The sequence below is a fragment of the Nycticebus coucang genome, chromosome 10 (assembly GCF_027406575.1).
Source record: "Nycticebus coucang isolate mNycCou1 chromosome 10, mNycCou1.pri, whole genome shotgun sequence".
In the NCBI taxonomy this organism is placed as follows: Eukaryota; Metazoa; Chordata; class Mammalia; order Primates; family Lorisidae; genus Nycticebus; species Nycticebus coucang.
Genome location: NC_069789.1, coordinates 35308746 through 35327937, shown reverse-complemented (window position 1 = coordinate 35327937; position 19192 = coordinate 35308746). Strand labels below are relative to the sequence as shown.

General features: G+C 38.2%; 1 non-coding gene across 1 annotated transcript; it reads left to right on the top strand.

The window, feature by feature from the left end:
• The first annotated feature begins 18825 nt into the window (after window positions 1-18825).
• LOC128597807 (U6 spliceosomal RNA) lies at window positions 18826-18932 on the top strand. The gene has a single exon (XR_008383365.1). It is a non-coding gene; the product is annotated as a U6 spliceosomal RNA (small nuclear RNA).
• The last annotated feature ends 260 nt before the right edge of the window (window positions 18933-19192 follow it).

Here is a 19192-nt window from a genome sequence, read left to right as displayed (position 1 = left end):
AGGGAATCCAAATGGGAGCATTGGAGGTCAAACTCTCCCTCTTTGCTGACGACATGATCTTATACTTAGAGAACCCCAAAGACTCAACCACAAGACTTCTAGAAGTCATCAGAAAATACAGTAATGTCTCAGGATATAAAATCAATGTCCACAAGTCAGTAGCCTTTGTGTACACCAATAACAGTCAAGATGAGAAGCTAATTAAGGACACAACTCCCTTCACCATAGTTTCAAATAAAATGAAATACCTAGGTATATGCCTAACGAAGGAGGTGAAGGACCTCTATAAAGAAAACTGTGAAATCCTCAGAAAGGAAATAGCAGAGGATATTAACAAATGGAAGAACATACCATGCTCATGGATGGGAAGAATCAACATTGTTAAAATGTCTATACTTCCCAAAGCAATCTACCTATTCAATGCCATTCCAATCAAAATACCAACATCGTACTTTCAAGATTTGGAAAAAATGATTCTGCGTTTTGTATGGAACCGGAAAAAACCCCGTATAGCTAAGGCAGTTTTTAGTAACAAAAATAAAGCTGGGGATATCAGCATACCAGATTTTAGTCTGTACTACAAAGCCATAGTGCTCAAGACAGCATGGTACTGGCACAAAAGCAGAGACATAGACACTTGGAATCGAATTGAAAACCAAGAAATGAAACTAACATCTTACAACCACCTAATCTTTGATAAACCAAACAAGAACATACCTTGGGGGAAAGACTCCCTATTCAATAAATGGTGTTGGGAGAACTGGATGTCTACATGTAAAAGACTGAAACTGGACCCACACCTTTCCCCACTCACAAAAATTGATTCAAGATGGATAAAGAACTTAAATTTAAGGCATGAAACAATAAAAATCCTCCAAGAAAGCATAGGAAAAACACTGGAAGATATTGGCCTGGGGAAAGACTTCATGAAGAACACTGCCATGGCAATTGCAACAACAACAAAAATAAACTAATGGGACTTCATTAAACTGAAAAGCTTCTGTACAGCTAAGGAGACAATAACGAAAGCAAAGAGACAACCTACACAATGGGAAAGGATATTTGCATATTTTCAATCAGACAAAAGCTTGATAACTAGGATCTATAGAGAACTCAAATTAATCCACATGAAAAAAGCCAACAATCCCATATATCAATGGGCAAGAGACATGAATAGAACCTTCTCTAAAGATGATAGATGAATGGCTAACAAACACATGAAAAAATGTTCATCATCTCTATATATTAGAGAAATGCAAATCAAAACAACCCTGAGATATCATCTAACCCCAGTGAGAATGGCCCACATCACAAAATCTCAAAACTGCAGATGCTGGCATGGATGTGGAGAGAAGGGAACACTTTTACACTGGTGGTGGGACTGCAAACTACTACAACCTTTTTGGAAGGAAGTATGGAGAAACCTCAAAGCACTCAAACTAGACCTCCCATTTGATCCTGCAATCCTATTACTGGGCATCTACCCAGAAGGAAAAAAATCCTTTTATCTTAAGGACACTTGGTACTAGACTGTTTATTTCAGCTCAATTTACAATCGCCAAAATGTGGAAACAGCCTAAATGCCCACCAACCCAGGAATGGATTAACAAGCTGTGGTATATGTACACCATGGAATGCTATTCAGCCATTAAAAAAAATGGAGACTTTACATCCTTCGTATTAACCTGGATGGAGGTAGAAGACATTATTCTTAGTAAAGCATCACAAGAATGGAGAAGCATGAATCCTATGTACTCAATTTTGATATGAGGACAATTAATGACAATTAAGGTTATGGTGGGGGGAAGCAGAAAGAGGGATGGAGGGAGGGGATGGGGCCTTGGTGTGTGTCACACTTTATGGGGGCAAGACATGATTGCAAGAGGGACTTTACCTAACAATTGTGATCAGTGTAACGTGGCTTATTGTACCCTCAATGAATCCCCAACAATAAAAAAAAAAAAAATTACAGGTTGTCCAATGAGTTCAAATATTCTTTCAATTTTTAATTTCAATTCCAAGATAATCAGATATCATTTTATTTAATTCTTTTGCTTTATTTTATCTATAGTAGGTTTTGATTTTTTGAAATGTAATATTGCTATATTGTCCAGGCTAAAGTACAGTGGCTGTTAACAGGCCCTACTGTAGCCCAATACTCGTGGCCTCAGGCAATTTTCCTGCTTCAGTCTACTGAGTGGCTAGGACTATGGACACATGCCACCACATCCAGCTCCCTGTGGTAGTTTTTGTGGACTGAATTGTGTTGAAGGTCTAACCCTCAATGTGACTGTATTTGGAGAAAGGTCCTAATAAAGATAAAATGAGGTAATAAGGGTAAATCCTTCATCTGTTAGAAGTGGTGTCCTTATATGAAGAGAAACATATACTGCAGATCTCTTTTTTTTTCTCTGCGTATGCAGAGAAGAAAGTAAAGACAAAGAGAGAACGTGGCCATCTGCGTTCCAGAGACAGGGTTCTTACTGAAACCAGATTTTCTAGTACCTTCATTCTGGATTTCTAGCCTCCAGAAGTATAAGAAAATACATTTCTGTTGTCTAATCCAATGCTCTGTGTTTTGTCATGCCAGACTAAGACAGTAGTAAATAAAAAGCTTATGAAGAAAAGAATTAGTGATTGATTGTATTAACATCTTTCATTGCATCATCCAGGGCTAATTGAATACAGTGACTTAGTGCCAAATTACAAGCATTCAGAAATGTTTCTAAAACTTCGGCTGAAGTGCCAGTCTTTCTCTACAGGCATTAGCATTGTTTGAACAAAATGTTTCCATGAAAATATTACTTACTGATACCATTTTTGTCAATTCTTCCATGAAAATATTACTTACTGATATCATTTTTCTCAAGCATTGACAATAAGGTTTATGTATTATTTAGATATTATTCTTTCCAACTTCATGAAATCAACAAAGTTTAAAATTTCTCATTTAAAATAATTGCTTTTATATGAAACAATTTCATAGAATAAAATGAATGATATCTTACTATCTTGATTTTTAAATCCTCAAATAAGTTGCTTTCTCATTTCAGTCGAAATAAGTACTATGGAGTGGAAAACTGGCAAGTGATTGCGTGTGTTCGATCAACCTAATCCCGCCGGCAGCCGTAAGTACAAGCAGCAGTGTGACTGCAAACTGGAAAAGCTGTACCTGTGAACTGTTTTGCTGTTTTTGGACATGGCACTCAGTTGAACTGCCTTAGGGAGAGCTTGAGCAGGAGTGCGGAGAACTCTGGGAATTGTCTAGGGCTCCAGACTGAGCCACTGAGCCAGATAGAGCTAGTACTATTCGGCTGTGGGCCACAGGGAGCCATTGTGAGAGAACTGCCCTGGCAAGCTCTGCCCTCAGGGTCACAGAGCAAGGATTGGGAGGGAGCTAGTAACCTAGTGACTGAACAGTCTAAAGGCGGGGACTGAATTGCCTTACAGCCTTAACCCTCAGGGGCAGAGTGAGACCGGTTTTGGCAAATTGGAGCCTCGGGCTGTTGCCCTGGGTAGAGTGCCATGGTATCACAGCTTATAGCAGCCTCAAACTGCCGGGCTTGGTGCCGCCTGGACCTCCATAAAAGCAGTGCTATGACCACTGACCCGCGCCCTGTGCCTGCCAGCCCTCCGCATGCCTTGACCAGGAACTGCTGGAGCCACGCAACCCTGCATCCTCCCTCCTGTAACCTCCCTGCCTATACACTGACCCACGCATCTGGCCAGGGACTCTGGTACTGCATGCCATCTGGAGCCCTCCCTACCTCTGTGCAGAACCCTTCTCCTGGCCAGAGACTGCTGGAGCCTTGGGCTCGCTGTGCCAAAGTCACTGGGTGCAAGGCACTCCCAGAACTCTGTGCTCCACCTCCCGCCCTGTTGCTGGATCTGGGTGTGTCACACTCCGGAGCTGTTTCCACAACCAGAACTCCCTGGCTAGGGCATCCCCAGAGGAACTACACAGGGTCACTCCCTACAAAGGTTCAGCAACAATAGAGTGATCCCGGTGGGGTCTAATCTTGGAGAGACACTTCCCCATCTCTGAGGATGGCCAGAGGCAATGGTGAAAAACAATCATGAGGTGAAATCAACAGAAAAACTCTGGGAATATGAATAATCAGAGTAGATCAACTCCCTTAAGGATCAATGGGGCAGATACAGCACAAGATCCCATGCACAAACAAATAGCTGAGATGTCAGAAATGGAATTCAGAATTTGGATAGTAAATAAGATCAAATCAGAATTCCAAGCAGTAACCCAAAAGATATCTCAAGAATTAAACGAATTCAAAGACCAAATGACCAAAGATTTTGACACATTGAGATAAGAAGTTGCAGCCCTCAGAGATCTGAGAAACACAGTAGAATCCCTCAGTAACAGAATGGAGCAAGCAGAAGAAAGGATTTCTGACATTGAAGGCAAAGCTTTCAAATGCTCCCAAACTCTCAAAGAGGAAGAGAAATGGAGGGGAAAAACAGATCACTCTCTCAGAGAGCTCTGGGATAATTTGAAGAAAAATAATATTCATCTTATAGGGATCCCTGAAAGCGACAAAGTGGCTTCACAAGGCACAGAGTCTCTTCTCCATGAGATTATGAAGGAGAACATTCCAGACATGCCTAGAGATTCTGAAATTCAGATACCAGATGGTCTCAGAACTCCAACACGACTCAACCAAAATAAGATATCCCCCAGAAACATCATAATCAATTTTACTAAAGTTAATATGAAGGAGAAAATTCTGAAAGCAGCCAGACGAAAGAAAACCATCACCTAAAAGGGGAAGAATATTAGAATAACAGCAGATCTCTCTGCTGAAACCTTTCAAGCTAGAAGAAGATGGTCATCGACTTTTAATCTCCTAAAACAAAATAACTTTCAACCCAGGATCCTGTACCCAGCTAAACTGAGTTTCATTTATGACAGAGAAATTAAATACTTCAATGACATTCACATGTTGAAGAAATTTGCCATAACTAAACCAGCTCACCAGGATATTCTCAGACCTATCCTCCATAAAGACCAGCGTAATCCTCCACCACAAGTAAACCTACCCAGAAAATTTTGATCAAATTCCAACTTCCACAGTCGCAAAAGGATTAAAAATGTCCACCGGACTCTCGAAAGGCTTACAATATTCTCAATTAATGTGAATGGTTTGAATTGTCCTCTAAAGAGGCACAGTTTGGCTGACTGGATATAAAAACTCAAGCCAGATATCTTCTGCATACAAGAATTGCATCTTACATTAAAAGAAAAATATAGACTCAAGTGAAGGGATAGTCATCTATACTCCAGGCAAATGGAAAACAGAAAAAAGCAGGCATTGCAATTCAATTCGCAGACAAAATAGCCTTTGAACCAACTGATATAAGGAAGGATAAGGATGGACACTTCATATTTGTTAAAGGTAATACTCAATACGATGAGATTTCAATTATTAATATTTATGCATCCAACCAGAACACACCTCAATTTATAAGAGAAACTCTAACAGACATGAGCAACTTGATTTCCTCCAGTTCCATAGTAGTTGGAGATTTTAACACCCCTTTTAGCAGTGCTGGATAGATCCTCCAAAAAGAAGCTAAGCAAAGAAATTTTAGATTTAAACTTAACTAGTCAACATCTGTACTTAACAGACATCTACAGAACATTTCATCTCAACAAAACTGAATACACATTCTTCTCATCAGCCCACAGAACATACTCCAAAATCGACCACATCTTAGGCCACAAATCTAACCTCAGAAAATTAAAAATAATAGAAATTATTCCTTGCATCTTCTCAGACCACCATGGAATAAAAGTTGAACTCAATAACAACAGGAATCTGCATATCCATACAAAAACATGTATGCTAAACAACCTTATGCTGAAGGATAGATGGGTTATAGACAAGATTAAGAAGGAAATCACCAAATTTTTGGAACAAAACACCAATCAAGACACGAATTACCAGAACCTCTGGGATACTGCAATGGCAGTCATAAGAGGGAAATTTATAGCACTGAATACTTTCCTCAAGAAAACGGAAAGAGAGGAAGTTAATAACTTAATGGGACATCTCAAGCAACTGGAGAAGGGAGAACACTGCAACCCCAAACCCAGCAGAAGAAAAGAAATAACCAAAATCAGAGCAGAATGAAATGAAATTGAAAACTAAAGAATTATACAACAGATCAATAAATTCAAAAGTTGGTTTTTAAAAAGATCAATAAAATAAATAAACCTTTGGCCAACCTAACCAGGAAAAAAAGAGTAAAATCTCCAATTTCATCAATCAGAAATGGTAACAATGAAATAACAACAGATCCCTCATAAATTCAAAAAATCTTTAATGAATACTACAAGAAACTCTACTCTCAGAAATATGAAAATCTGAAAGAAATCGACCAATACCTGGAAGTATGCCACCAACCAAGACTTAGCCAGAATGAAGTGGAAATGTTGAACAGGCCTATATGGAGTTCTGAAATAGCATCAACTATACAAAATCTTCCTAAAAAGGAAAAGCGCAGGACCAGATGGCTTTACATCAGAATTCTACCAAACCTTTAAACAAGAACTAGTACCTATATTACTAAGCCTCTTCCAAAATATAGAAAAAGAAGGAATATTACCCAATACATTCTAGGAAGCAAACATTACCTTGATCCTCAAACCAGGGAAAGACCCAACAAGAAAAGAAAATTATAGACCAATACCACTAATGAATATTGATGTTAAAATACTCAATAAGATCCTAACAAACAGAATCCAACAACACATCAAAAAAATTTTATACCACGACCAAGTGGGATTTATCCCAGGGTCTCAAGGCTGGTTCAATATAAGTAAATCTATAAATGTAATTCAGCACATAAACAAACTAAAAAATAAGGACCATATGATTCTTTCAATTGATGCAGAAAAAGCTTTTGATAATATCCAGCAGCCCTTCATGATCAGAACACTTAGGAAAATTGGTATAGAAGCGAAATTTCTTAAACTAATAGAGGCCATCTACAGCAAACCCACAGCCAATATCGTATTGAATCGGGTTAAATTGGAATCATGTCCACTTAGATCAGGAACCAAAGGCAGGGTTGCCCATTGTCTCCATTGCTCTTTAACATTGTAATGGAAGTTTTAGTCATTGCAATTAGGAAAGAAAAGATGATCAAGGGTATCCATATAGGGTCAGAAGAGATCAAACTTTCACTCTTCACAAATGACATGATCGTATATCTGGAAAACACTAGGAATTCTACTACAAAATTTTTAGAAGTGATCAAGAAATACAGGAATAACTCAGGCTACAAAATCAACACCCATAAATCTGTAGCCTTTATATGTACCAACAATAACCAAGCCAAAAAAACAGTCAAGGACTCTATTCCTTTCACAGTAGTGCCAAGGAAGAGGAAATATTTGGGAGTTTACCTAACAAAGGATGTGAAAGATCTCTACAAAGAGTACTATGAAACTTTAAGAAAAGAAATAGCTAAATATGTTAACAAATGGAAAAATATGCCATGCTCATGGCTGGGAAGAATCAACTTTGTTAAAACGTCTATACTACCCAAAGCAATATATAATTTTAATGCAATTCGTATTAAAGCTCCATTGTTATTATCCATTGTTATTATTTTAAAGATCTTGAGAAAATAATACTTCATTTTATATGGAATCAGAAAAAATCTTGAATATCCAAAACATTTCTCAGCAATAAAAACACAGCAGGAGGAATCATGCTACCAGACCTGAGACTGTACTATAAATCGATACTGATCAAAACAGCATGGTATTGGCACAAAACAGAGAAGTAGATGTCTGGAACAGAATAGAGAACCAAGAGATAAATCCAGCTACTTACCATTACTTGATCTTCGACAAGCCAATTAAAAACATTCAGTGGGGAAAAGATTCCCTATTTAACAAATGGTACTGGGTGAACTGGCTGGCAACCTGTAGAAGATTGAAACTGGACCCACACCTTCACCATTAACTAAGATAGACTCTCAGTGAATAAAAGATTTAAATTTCAGACATGAAACTATAAAAATACTTGAAGAAAGTGCAGGGGAAACTCTTAAAGGAATCGGCCTGGGTGAATATTTTATGAGGAGGACTCCCCAGGCAATTGAAGCAGTATCAAAAATACACTACTGGGACCTGATCAAACTAAAAAGCTTCTGCACAGCCAAGAACATAGTAAGTAAAGCAAGCAGACAGCCCTCAGAATGGGAGAAAATATTTGCAGGTTATACCTCTGATAAAGGTCTAATAACCACAATCCACAGAGAACTCAAATGTATTAGGAAGAAAAGAACACATGATCCCATCTCAGGGTGGGCAAGGGACTTGAAGAGAAACTTCTCTAAAGAAGACAGACGTTTGATCTACAAACACATGAAAAAAAGCTCATCATCCTTAATCATCATAGAAATGCAAATCAAAACTACTTTGAGATATCACCTAACCCCAGTAAGAGTAGCCCACATAAGAAAATCCCAAAACCAGAGATGTTGGCGTGGATGTGGAGAAAAGGGCACACTTCTACACTGCTGGTGGGAATGCACACTAATACATTCCTTCTGGAAGGATGTTTGGAGAATACTTAGAGACCTAAAAATAGACCTGCCATTCAATCCTATAATTCCTTTACTAGGTATATACCCAGAAGACCAAAAAATCACAATGTATCAAAGACATCTATACCAGAATGTTTATTGCAGCCCAATTCATAATTGCTAATTCATGGAAGAAGCCCAAGTGCCCATCGACCCATGAATGAACTAGCAAATTGTGGTACATGTATACCATAGAATATTATGCAGCCTTAAAGAAAGATGGAGACTTTACCTCTTTCATGTTTACATGGATGGAGCTGGAACATATTCTTCTTAGCAAAGTATCTCAGGAATGGAAGAAAAAGTATCCAATGTACTCAGCCCTACTATGAAGCTAAGTTTTGGCTTTCACATGAAGGCTATAGCCCAACTATGGCACAAGACTATGGGAAAGGGGCCAAGGAAGGGGAAGGGAGGGGGTTGGTTAGGGTGGAGGTGTGGGGCCACACCTACGGTGCATCTTTGATTAGGTACAGGCGAATCTTACTAAAGGCAGAATACAAATGTCTACATACAATAACTAGGAAAATACCATGAAGGCTGCATTGAACAGTTTGATGGGAATGTTTCAGATTGTATATGAAACGAGCACATTGTACCCCTTGATTGCACTAATGTACACAGCTATGATTTAACAATAAAAAAAAGAAGTAAGTACTATGTCTTTTAATAAGTGGGACCATAAATTTGGAATGCAATGTATACTCATATAGATATTAGTTTTTAATGGTTTTTGAATATTTCATGTTGGAGAATGCTTGATTATGTTTAAGTATATGCTAGATAGTTTTAACATCTTAAAGGTTATTTTTGTAATATTTTTGTTTTATCAACATTTTGTTAAATTTAGAATGTTTTATTCTTTCACATGCATTACTGTATGAAACTGATCTTTTGATTGTTTTTCTCATTGATAATAACAATTTTGAAAAATGAAACAATGAGCTTTGACAGAAAGTGATTGCCATTCTGATAAATTTTTAAGTTCTTGGGGAATAATAATAATTTTTTCTTCAATTCTCTTAAGTTCTTACTTGGAAGGGGCCCCTGTAACAAGACACATTTACAAGAGAAAATCACAAGACAGAAGTTTATTAATATGTATATTTCATATATGAGGCCCGTCTGGAAGTTATCCAGCTGTATACCAGGAAAAATGAGAGATATACATGGCCGGATACTTTCCGGACAGCCCTTTTATACATGGGAGATACCCAGGAAATAGGTAATTTTCAAAAAAGTGGCTTTGAATTCCAACTCATATTGCATCTTCAGCAAAAAACTAGTTCATTTATAGGGAAGTGACAGGATAAAGGAAAAGGACCTGGAGTCTTCAGGGGTGGTAACTTGTGGAAAGGCAAATTAATGGCAGATAAAGTCCAGTTAGTAAAACCCATTAAAGTAGATTCCTCTGTCTACCATGTCTAGGCCAGTAAATGTCCAACATTTTCTTCAGGGGTCAAGGATTATTTTTCCTGGGAGAAGGTGGAGCAGGATACCTTTAGTCTTTGTAAAGGTCTAATTTTAGGCAAATGCAAGGTAGACAGCTTTCCTGTATCTGCTGCTTAATCACCATAAGCTCAATAGTCTTTAGTATTTTGAGGTTGCATCTTCTGGTCTCCCACAAAGTCTTTTGACAATTAACTCTGAGCACCATTTGCACCCTCTATTTACATTAGTAGCACTTGGTATCATGCTTGTGTTGTTTTTTTGTTAAAATAATCAACTGTTTTTTTTTCTTAATTGTTGGGGATTCATTGAGGGTACATGAAACCAGGTTACACTGAATAATCAACTTATTTTGTATTGAAGAAATAAAAAGTATTGTGCTATTTTGTACTGATCCTTACACAGTGTAAAAAAGGTTCAGGTCATTTGGAAGATATTCTTATTCTCAGCTGTGGTTCATTATTAGCGTCACTGCTAGTATTCACTGCTAGTATTCAGACTCAGAAGATTGAAATGTATGTCTATAATGGAACATTAATAAATTGGTCCATAGTTGGTCATCTCTTTATTCTGAGAGTTTGTTTTTTAATATTTTATTTGTAAATTCTAAAATGTATAAATATTGAAAGACTGCATTAACAAGTTACACAAGAATTACAATGCACAGGCAATACAACTAACATAACAAGTATTTATAATCTATTGTAACTACATGATTTTAAGACAGCAATAAAACTGTAATGTACATAGCACAGAGTGCTTTGTGATTAATAAGCACACAGGAGGACCATTTTTCAATGGTCGTTGTAACATCCTATGACTACTAACCTGAATGAATGAGTTTAATTTAGAATTTAATTATTAACAAATGTTACCATTACTGCAATAGCCATTATACTATTTACCAATCAAACAGAAATCTTTCAATAGTGTTAAGAATCACTACATTACATTAATGAATATTGGCTGAATAAATTATAAGATGGAAAGTAGACCTTTGAAGATAAAAGATTCTTTCTGGCTTGGGGAAAGATTTAGCTTTTTGAAGAGATTTGGGAGATGCCCTTGAAGGAGTAGGATGGAAGAGGAGAGAGGTGAGAGAATGCCTTTGCTTACAACCAGAGGGAAGTAAGAAGAAAGAGGCTGAGGTCAAGGTTCTGGAGAAGAAGAGATTCATATCCTGCTTTGCTCCAGTGATTCATGGAAGAAATGCCAGAGAAAGGGGCTCCCAGGCTCTCCAGCTAGAAGAGAGCAGAAGGTCAGAGGTGAGAGGACCAAGAACTAGTCCAGCTGGGACATCTCAGCATGGGTCCATCTCAGTGTGGACCCATGACCAATGGGAGAGTGTGGGACTGCCAGGTGCTTTGGTTCTGGGAAGCCTCTTTCAGCCAGAAACTTTGCCCAACCCTGTGGGAAGCCCACTGAATGCTGATACTAAATTTTCTGCCAGTCAAACAGGAAAGAGGCTCGAAGTTAAATTTAAGTTATTTTAAAGAAAATAAAGAGGTGATTTATCCAGCACATGTAAACTCACAATTCATAGTTCCTTCACACATGAATCTTTGCCAAGCAAGTTAAGTAAACACAGTCCTAAGCCAGATGACACCAACTTAAGATGTATGAGGGCACGTAGAGCATGAAACACTGGCTAGCAGTGAATAAAGTCCTTGTGCCCCGCAATGTTATTGTTGAATAAATTACATGCAAGAAAAGGGTTAAAATGTCCTAGAGGATGAGAAAAATCTTTAGATCCTGGTTTGAACAAACCAGCTGTAAAATAAAATTTGGGGACAACCAGGAAGCATGTACTATAAAATACTAAAAGTTGTTGAATCTGGGTGATAGGTAAATGCTTGTTCATTAAACTCTCTTCTTTACTTCTCTATATCTTTGTAAACTAAAAATAAAATCATTAACACTCGTCCCCCCTTGGATGAATGGACCTCTTGGCCAAGGGGACCCAAGAAAAACCTTAAAACTGAGTTCCTGTCCCTGAAAGGAAGGGAGGTTGATGCACCTATTATACACCCACTCTTTTGGAGTTTAGGCACAATAGTTGACCAGCATTAACACTAAAACAGAAATCACAGGATAAAGGAAACTCTTTGATAATAAGATACTAAATTATTAACAGGACCTAAGGCCATGCATGACAAAGGTTAAGTCACACCTGCAGGACATCAATTTGCTTAACAGATCACTTTCAGTATGTCGTAGCTCTATTATTGTCAGGCTTCCTTACCTTGAAACATTCCTTTCTACTGATGCCAAGCTTTTAGACAAAGTTTTATTTCTTTAACCAATCACAAATCAAAGAATCTTTGATTTATAACCTACAAACCCATGCTTTGAGATATCCCACCTTTTCAGGCCAAACCAATGTATACACTTTCTATGTATCAATTTATAATTTTACCTGAAATTCCTGTCTCCCTAAAATGTATAAAACCAAACTGTGACCTTACCACCTCGGGACACTAAAGGCTTCTTGGGTATGGTTCCCTGGGCCACACATATTAGGCTCAGAATAAACCTCTTTAAATTATTTTACAGAGTTTGGTTTTTTTTTTCTTGTTAGCATCTTTAAAAATTTTTATAATAAATACTCACTTAAAAACCCAACTCTTCGGGACATTTCAAACATCCAAATCCACTGAAGAGAGAGAAACAGAGAGTATTAGGGGAGGCTACTTAGCCAGGGCAGAGTCTCTTTCTGGTTGGGATTCAAGGAAATGTTTGGACAGGGATTGAGGAGAGAAACTTGGTGGTCTAGAGGTCTCCTTAAGCTGAAGGATGGAGAAAGTTTTCTGGGATTTTGACAAGGTTTGGTTGCGAAGTAAAGGAATATCTGGATATATCATACCAGCACTGAAAAGTTCACAGAGTTTATTTATAAACTAAAATACCAGTTAGGAGATGCTACTGAATTCTGTGCTAAATGAAGTATCTGAGCAGATTTTCCTGTGGGCAGAATGGGATTAGTATTAGGACAGAGGCTGCTGACAGCCTATTTAACTAAACTCTCCATGAATTCTCCTTTATGCTTTGCTCATTTCTCTGATACATGCTTAAGTATGGGGTGGAGACTGAAGTGTAAGGGGAGGGCTGAAATGGGATGGTGTTGGAAGAAGCTTTGTGGTGAATTAAGTCTTTAGCTCTGTGGAGACACTTTTTTTTTTTTTTTTATTAAACCATAGCTGTGTACATTAGTATGATCATGGGGCACCATACACTTGGTTCATAGATCGTTTGACACATTTTCATCACATTAGTTAACATAGCTTTTGTAGCATTTTCTTAGTTATTTTGCTAAGACCTTCACGTTCCACATTTACTAGGATTCACATATACCCTTGTAAGATGCACCGCAGGTGTAATCCCATTAGTCCTCCTTCTTCCGCCTCCCTCCCCCCTCCCTCCCCTCCCTTTCCCCTTTCTCCCTATTCTTAGGTTATAACTGGGATATAGCTTTCATGTGAAGGTCCTACATTAGTTTCATAATGAGGGTGAGTACATTGGGTACTTTTTCTTCCATTCTTGAGACACTTTACTAAGAAGAATATGTTCCAGCTCCATCCATGTAAACATGAAAGAGGTAAAGTCTCCATCTTTCTTTAAGGCTGCATAATATTCCATGGTGTACATATACCACAATTTATTGATCCATTCATGGATCGATGGGCACTTGGGCTTTTTCCATGACTTAGCAATTATGAATAGGGCTGCAATAAATATTCTGATACAAATATCTTTGTTATGTTGTGATTTTTGGTCTTCTGGGTATATGCCCAGTAGGGGGATTACAGGATTGAATGGCAGATCTATTTTTAGATCCTTAAGGGTTCTCCATATCTCTTTCCAAAAGGAATGTATTAATTTGCATTCCCACCAGCAGTGCAGAAGTGTTCCCTTTTCTCCACATCCACGCCAACATCTCTGGTCTTGGGATTTTGTGATATAGGCTAGTCTCACTGGAGTTAGATGATATCTCAAAGTAGTTTTGATTTGCATTTCTCTGATGATTAAAGATGATGAGCATTTTTTCATATGCCTAAAGGCCATGCACCTGTCTTCTTCAGAGAAGTTTCTCTTCAAGTCCCTTGCCCAGCCTGCAATGGGATCCCTTCTGCTTTTCTTGCTAATGCGTTTGAGTTCTCTGTGGATTCTGGTTATTAAACCCTTGTCGGAGACATAACCTGCAAATATCTTCTCCCATTCTGAAGGCTGTTTGCTTGCTTTACTTACTGTGTTCTTGGCTGTGCAGAAGCTTTTTAGTTTGATCAAGTCCCAATAGTGTATTTTTGAAGCAGCTTCAATTGCCCGGGGGGTCTTTCTCATAAAAAACTCGCCCAACCCAATTTCTTCAAGGGTTTTCCCTACACTCTCTTCTAGTATTTTTATAGTTTCATGTCTTAGGTTTAAATCTTTAATCCAGTGAGAGTCTATCTTGGTTAATGGTGAGAGGTGTGGGTCCAGTTTCAGTCTTCTACAGGTTGCCAGCCAGTTCACCCAGCACCATTTGTTAAATAGGGAATCTTTTCCCCACTGAATGTTTTTAATTGGCTTGTCAAAGATTAAATAATGGTAAGTAGCTGGATTCATCTCTTGGTTCTCTATTCTGTTCCAGACATCTACTTCTCTGTTTTTGTGCCAGTACCATGCTGTTTTGATCACTATCGATTTGTAGTATAGTCTGAGGTCTGGTAGCGTGATTCCTCCTGCTTTGTTTTTATTTTTGAGTAATGTCTTGGCTATTCGGGGTTTTTTCTGATTCCATATAAAACGAAGAATTATTTTTTCAAGATCGTTAAAGTATGACAGTGGAGCTTTAATGGGGATTGCGTTGAAATTATATATTGCTTTGGGTAGTATGGACATTTTAACAATGTTGATTCTTCCCAACCATGAGCATGGTATATTTTTCCATTTGTTAATATTCTCAGCTATCTCTTTTCTTAGAGTTTCATAGTTCTCCTTATATAGATCTTTCACATCCTTTGTTAGATAAACTCCCAAGTATTTCATCTTCTTTGGCACTACTGTGAATGGGATAGAGTCCTTAATTGTTTTTTCAACTTGACTATTGTTGGTATATATAAAGGCTACCTATTTATGAATGTTGATTTTGTAACCTGAGACACTGCTGTATTCCTTAATCACTTCTAAGAGTTTTGTAGTAGAGTCCCTAGTATTTTCCAGATATACAATCATATCATCTGCGAAGAGTGAAAGTTTGATCTCTTCTGACCCTATGTGGATACCCTTGATCGCCTTTTCTTCCCTAATGGCAATGGCTAAAACTTCCATTACAATGTTAAAGAGCAATGGAGACAATGGGCAGCCTTGTCTGGTTCCAGATCTAAGTGGAAATGATTCCAATTTAACTCCATTCAATATGATATTGGCTGTGGGTTTGCTGTAGATGGCCTCTATCAGTTTAAGAAATGTCCCTTCTATACCAATTTTCTTAAGTGTTCTAATCATGAATGGATGTTGGATGTTATCAAAAGCTTTTTCTGCATCGATTGAGAGAATCATATGATCTTTGTTTTTTAATTTGTTTATGTGCTGGATTACATTTATAGATTTACGTATATTGAAACAGCCTTGAGACCCTGGGATAAAACCGACTTGGTCATGATGTATGATTTGTTTGATATGTTGCTGGATTCTGTTTGTTAGAATCTTGTTGAATATTTTTGCATCTATATTCATTAGTGATATTGGTCTATAATTTTCTTTTCTTGTTGGGTCTTTTCCTGGTTTGGGGATCAGGGTGATGTTTGCTTCATAGAATGTGTTGGGTAGTCTTCCTTCTTTTTCTACCTTTTGGAACAGGTTGAGTAGTATAGGTACTAATACTTCTTTAAAGGTTTGGTAGAATTCTGATGTGAAACCATCTGGTCCTGGGCTTTTCTTTTTGGGGAGATTTTGTATGGTTGATGATATTTCTGAACTTGATATGGGCCTGTTCAACATTTCCACTTGTTTTTGATTAAATCTTGGAAGGTGACGTGTTTCCAAGTAACGGTCGATTTCCTTCAAATTTTCGTATTTCTGAGAGTATAGTTTCTTGTAATATTCATTAAGGATTTTTTGAATTTCTGAGGAGTCTGTTGTTATTTCATCTTTGTTATTTCTGATTGATGAGATTAGAGATTTTACTCTTTTTTTCCTGATTAGGTTGGCCAAAGGTTTATCTATTTTGTTGACCTTTTCAAAAAACCAGCTTTTTGATTTATTGATCTGTTGTATTATTCTTTTGTTTTCAATTTCATTTAGTTCTGCTCTGATTTTGGTTATTTCTTTTCTTTTACTGGATTTGGGGTTGGATTGTTCTTCCATTTCCAGTCTCTTGAGATGTACCATTAAGTTGCTTACTTCCTCTTTTTCCGTTCTCCTGAGGAAGGCTTGCAGTGCTATAAATTTCCCTCGTAGAACTGCCTTTGCTGTGTCCCAGAGGTTCTGATAGTTCGTGTCTTCATTGTTGTTTTGTTCCAGAAATTTGGCAATTTCCTTCTTGATCCCATCTCTGACCCAGCTATCATTCAGCATAAGTTTATTTAACTTCCATGTTTTTGTATGTGTATGCAGATTCCTGTTGTTACTCATCTCAAGTTTTATTCCATGATGGTCCGAGAGGATGCATGGAATAATTTCTATTCCTTTAAATTTGCTGAGGTTAGACTTGTGACCTAAGATGTGATCGATTTTGGAGTAAGTTCCGTGGGCTGATGAGAAGTATGTGTATTCAGTTTTGTTGGGATGAAATATTCTGTAGATGTCAGCTAAATCTAAATGCCGGATGGTTAGATTTAAATCTAGAATTTCTTTACTCAGCTTTTTGTTGGAGGATCGATCCAGCACTGCCAAAGGAGTGTTAAAATCTCCGACTATTATAGAGTTGGAGGAAGTCAAGTTGCTCATGTCTGTTAGAGTTTCTCTTATAAATTGAGGTGCATTCTGGTTTGGTGCATAGATATTAATAATTGAAATCTCATCATATTGAGTCTTACCCTTAACATATATGAAGTGACCATTTTTGTCCTTCCTTACTTTTGTTGGTTTAAAGCCTATTGTGTCCGCAAATAAAATTGCAACTCCTGCTTTTTTCTGGATACCATTTGCCTGAAATATGGATGACCATCCTTTCACCCTGAGTCTGTATTTGTCTTTTAAGTTAAGATGTGACTCTTGTATGCAACAAATGTCTGGTCTGAGTTTTCGTATCCAGTCAGCTAACCTATGTCTCTTTAGAGGGCAGTTTAAGCCATTCACATTAATGGAGAGCATTGATAAGTTTGGTGAAATTTGGGGTATTGAGTTTTTTGAAAGTCCAGTGGGCATTTTTAATCCTTTTGCCATTGTGGAAGTTAGAGTTTGATCAGAAGTTTCCGAGTGAGTTTACTTTTGTAGTAGAGGATTGGGTTGGTTATTATGGAGGATAGGTCTGAGAATATCCTGAAGAGCTGGTTTAGTTATGGCAAATTTCTTTAGCATATGTATGTCATTAAAGTATTTAATTTCTCCGTTGTAAATGAAACTCAGTTTAGCTGGGTACAAGATCCGGGGTTGAAAGTTATTTTGCTTGAGGAGATTAAACGTTGATGACCACCCTCTTCTGGCTTGAAAAATTTCAGCAGAGAGATCTGCAGTCATTCTAATGTTCTTCCCTTTGAAGGTAATAGATTTCTTTCTCTTGGCAGCTTTGAGAATTTTCTCCTTCATATTAACTTCAGTGAAGTTAATTATGATATGCCTGGGGGATGTCTTATTGGGGTTGAGTCGTGCTGGGGTTCTGAAGCTATCTGCTATCTGAATTTCAGGTTCTCTAGGCATGTCTGGAAAATTCTCTTTCATAATTTCATGCAGAAGGGCCTCTGCGCCCAGTGAGGCCACTTCATCTGTTTCAGGAATTCCTATGAGATGGATATTTGCCTTCTTCGAGTTATCCCAGAGCTCTCTGAGTGAGTCATCCATTTTTGCTCTCCATTTCTCTTCCTCTTTGAGAGTTTGGGAGCGTTCAAATGCTTTATCTTCGATGTCGGAGATCCTTTCTTCTGCTTGGTCCATTCTGTTACTAAGGGATTCCACTGTATTTTTCATATCTTTGAGGGCTGCAAATTCTTGTTTCAGTGTGTCTAAGTCTTTTGTGGTTTTGTCTTTAAATTCGTTAAATTCTTGAGACAGCTTTTGAATTTCTCCATGAATTCCTAATTCCATTTTGTTAATCTTGTTTGCCATCCAAATTCTGAATTCGATTTCTGACATCTCAGCCAGTTGTTTGCGAATGGGATCTTCAATTACATCTGCCGTATCTTTCCTTGGGGGGGTTGATCTATTCTGGTTATTCATGTTACCAGAGTTTTTCCGCTGATTCCGCCCCATGATTGTTTTACTCCCTTCGATTTTCCTCTAGTGTTTTGTTGAGGACCCGTACAGTGCTGTGGCCTGAAAAATTGGGGCCCTGTTTGGTGTAGAGGGGCTAAGTTGTTCTGACTTGTTTTCAGCTGGTTTCTATGTGACCGTAGTGAAACAGTTACTCTGGGTTGAAGTCTCAGCTGTGGAGAAATACCAGCAATTAAGTCACCCCACCCACCACAGGCAACAAATGGAAAAGGAAAATCAAACCTTCCTACAACCACACACCCAGGGCACCACCTGGATAGTCCCCAGGTGAGTGACTCAGTTCAAAAAGTCCAAGTCAATTGTCTCAGTCAGCAGCTGCCTCGGGTGGGAGAGTTCAAGAAGTCCCTGGGAGTGCTCGCTTCAGCAGCACATATACTAAAATTGGAACAATACAGAGAAGACTAGCATAGCCCCTGCGCAAGGATGACACGCAAATTCATGAAGCGTTCCATATTTTTATGTTTAAAAAAAAAACAAGTCCCTGGGAACTGGGTCACAGGGTCTGGTGGCTGCTCTAAAAGGCTTGCTCCAGTGCTGCGTGGAGTCAGGAAGAGCCACCAGTAAGTAGATCAGTCTGGGAAGAATGATGCCTCCTTCCCCACCTTGCAGCTCTGTCACACCCAGTCTCTGCTAGCCACACAGGGCTGTGACCCAGTCAGTTGTCTGCAGTAAGCAGATACTCCAGGGGTTTGCACCTGCCTAAGTCACAGGGTAGTCT